This window comes from Lutra lutra, chromosome 3, assembly GCF_902655055.1.
Source record: "Lutra lutra chromosome 3, mLutLut1.2, whole genome shotgun sequence".
Taxonomy (NCBI): domain Eukaryota; kingdom Metazoa; phylum Chordata; class Mammalia; order Carnivora; family Mustelidae; genus Lutra; species Lutra lutra.
This window is the reverse complement of record NC_062280.1, coordinates 61,133,757-61,137,442: the sequence shown is the minus strand read 5'-3', so window position 1 is coordinate 61,137,442 and position 3,686 is coordinate 61,133,757. Positions and strand designations below refer to the sequence as shown.

Genomic DNA, 3,686 nt, shown 5'->3' with positions numbered 1-3,686 from the left:
AATCCATTTGTAATCTATATAACATTTTTATATGCTCCCCATTACTCACTTTATGCCATTAGGAAAGCACTGAATCTTTAAAGAGAAACTTCCTACAGCTAAAAAAGACATTAAGAGGGAAAAATGCTGGGAGCCATAGTGACAGGTACAACTAAGCTTGTATCCTTCGGTTCCCTGGAAACCAGTCAAACACTATCTCATCTTGCAATGGTTGTGTCTGATCCTCGGCTTCAGACATCTTCCTAATAATGGCAACTGCAGAGGTGACTCTCTGCAAATAAGGGCTTGCAGCCACTGGGCATCCATCACTTTTCTCCAGAGCAACATTAGACCACCCTAATGGGGACTCCCGTCTTCATTATGATATTAATTCTCTAAATTTCCAAAGTGATTTCATTTGTAATATGACAAAGCCTGGCTGCTCAGGAGACAAACTGTTTTCATCCCCCTCCCGCATGCTCACAAAGCCTTGCTCTCTTTAGTCTTTGGGGGAAAAGGAATTTGATAGCATCAGATCTCTCATGATACACAAGGCTGGCTAACGGCTACACCACCTGCCGGCACTTCACGCCTGCTCTTCCGGCCTGAAGCCTTCTAAAGCAGTGGTTGCCGTGTGGAACATGGACGATGGTTTGGAAACAAATGATAGGGGCAGAAAACAGCGGGCGAATAGAAAACTCTGCCTGGAAGCTGGGTGGGATTTGAGGGGAACAGTAGGGTCACCCCAGAGGCTGGAAACAGAATCTGGGGCGATAGGGCTGGTTTGGGAGATGCTAGCAAACGTCGTGCTTTTTCTCCCTCGTACACTGGAGTTTTTGCTGTGGCTACAGATTCCCAGACTGCCAACTATATACAACCTCCAAAACATGGTCATTCATTTTTATTCCAGTATGCTAGCTTCTATGGACTTTAATTCAATCTACCACATCAAAATTAGCCTATCTTCTGCAATGCTTACTAGATATAAAATTGAAGACTTACTAAAAAATCCTGTCTCAATCAGTATTGAGGATTTTCTATTCACCGATGATCATCGTTTCTAACGGAATTAGCATTGTGGATAGAATGTCTGAATCGAGCAACCCAGTGCTAAATTTTCAAGAGGTCCAACATTGATCAAAATACTGAAGCGGATGAAAATTTTCTATGCTTTCCCTTTCCCTGCTTTCTACCAGCAGCTTCTTACTCTTACTTCTTGCTTCATTGGTGACACTCCACTAAAAAAATTCTTCTTAGAATAGTCTTTAAAATGTTATTAGTTTTGAGTAAGGTATAGACTAATCAGCAGTTCACTGTTACTGAATATCCCAGCACCTCTAATTGGAGGTGGCACATTTTTAGTAGGAAACGTCAGCAAAAGCTGAGTTTGATTCCACTAGTGAATTTTACCATCTTGCGAAAGTGAATGAAAGAAATTACCTGGCTCCTATTTCTTCAGTTTCAAAGTGGAGGAACTGGGCCTTGCCTTCGCTGCTGTGGAGCTGCCCATGCAGCCTAGCCATGGTCAACCCCACTGTGTTCTTTGACATTGCCCTGGACGGCGAGACTTTGGACTGAGTCTCCTTCTAGCTGTTTGCAAAGTTCTGAAGACAGTAGAGAACTTTCATGCCCTGAGTCCTGGGGAGAAAGGATTTGGTTATCAAGGTTCCTACTTCTGCAGTTTTATTCCGGGATTTCTGTGCCCAGGCGGTGGCGACTTCACCTGCCATCATGGCATTGGTGGTGAGTCCATCTATGGGGAGAAGTTTGATGATGAGAATTTCATCCTGAAGCACAGGGGTCCTGGCATCTTGTCCATGGCAAATGCTGGACCCAGCACAAATGGGTTCCAGTTTTTCATCTGCACTGCCACGACTGAGTGGTTGGATGGCAAGCATGTGGTCTTTGGCAAGGTGAAAGAGGCCATGAAACTTGTGGAAGCATGGATTATTTTTGGGTCCAGGAATGGCAAGACGGTCAGCAAGAAGGTCACCACAGCTGACTGTGGACAAATCTAATACGTTTTTCTTATGTCGTATCTTAACTACCAGATCATCCTTCTGTAGCTCAGGTGAACACCCCTTCAACCCAATCTGCTTAAAATATCCTATAATTTTTGTGCCGTTGCTGGAGTTCTATGGGCTTTATACTTTCTTTACTCCCCTCCAAGTTTAGCTGTGTTGCAGAGTTAATTTTCTGATTAAGAAATAAAAACTAAACAAAAAATTAAAGTGAAGGAACTGGATTATAGACTCTAAGTTTTAATATTTTTTATTATTTCATATTATATTTATATTACTATTTTAAGCATTATCTTATATCTGATTTTTTGCCTATGTATGTTTAAACACCTGGTGTCCTTGAAGGATACAGTTAGGCTTATCATCTTATCTTATATCTTATCTTATCATCACAAATTTTTAACTGAATATACATATCATTGATTTACAATTTCAGAATATTTGCTGTAGCTCAGAATCTTCAGGCCATTATAATTAAGGAAAAAAATAATAAAGCTTTTTTTTAAGATTTCATTTATTTATTTGATATATATATAGAGAGAGCAGCAGCAGCAGTGGGAGAGGGAGAAGCTGACTCCCCACATAGCAGGGAGCCCAATGTGGGACTCAACCCCAGGACCCTAGAATCATGACCTGAGCTGAAGGCAGATGCTTAACTGACTAAGCCACCCAGATATCCCTGTAAAGCTTTTATGCTTGAATCGATTTCTTTTAGATTTTATTATTAGTACAATATAATTATATGCATTATATATGTATTTTTTAGAGATTTCATAATATAGATTTACAGATTTTTAACAAAATGAAGCAATTTTGGGGGGGGTGACAAATTTTGTCCCATTCTCCAAACTACATTTTTTTTTCAAAAGAAGATTGAAGCAAGAGAACATTACTGAATATTTCATCTCTCATCCATCCTATTTTTCAATTTAAGAAATTGTCCTATAAATTTCTTTAACTTTTTGCTTTTTTCAGTGTTAAAAACAGGTTCAAAACTAAGTTTTGTTTCTTTAATCTCAAACTTCCATAAATGTTATAATACTTCCCTTTAGAGACTGAGAGTTGGATGTTTTTTCTTATAGTTCAATTTCAAGGATAAGTCATATCTCGAGTTATAATGGTTTGTTTCTCAAGATTTACAGAACATAAGGGTATGCCCTAAAACTTACCGTGAATTTTATGAATATTTGTCAAGTCTGTGTTCAGACCATTCCCAAATGAGCAATGATAGAAATTTCACAGAATCCTGTTCCCTTCCTACTCCCTTCTGCAATATTAGAGTCTCAGAATCCCTTTCCAAGACTGGAGCATAAAGCCTGGGGGGATGTGACAGAGTGGGAAGGGAGCAGGATGGAGATTCCCGATACCACTGGAGGGCTTTAGTTGTGGGAGATGTCCTCCTTGGATCTCAAATTAAAACAAAAGAGTTGAGTTACTGCTCAATCATCAGAATTTTATTACCAACAGCCTACTATGTACAAAATAGCCCTTCTCCTCCAAATGTCCTCCTTGGAACATGATGTTTTACTTTCTTCAAATGATTGGGATTATTCTGGTCTGTAACATATACCTAAGGCATAAGGGTCGTCAGTGTTGGATTAGCTCAGATGGATGGCATTTACTGCAGTCTTAGTAAAATATAAACAGATAGAGGGTTATTGAGACTGTGACATCTGACTGAAACTC

The 3,686-nt window shown here is 39.6% G+C and overlaps 1 pseudogene; it reads left to right on the top strand.

Moving 5' to 3' along the window:
• Nucleotides 1-1,500: 1,500 nt before the first annotated feature.
• On the top strand, nt 1,501-1,997 carry LOC125095305 (peptidyl-prolyl cis-trans isomerase A-like; annotated as a pseudogene).
• Nucleotides 1,998-3,686: the final 1,689 nt, after the last annotated feature.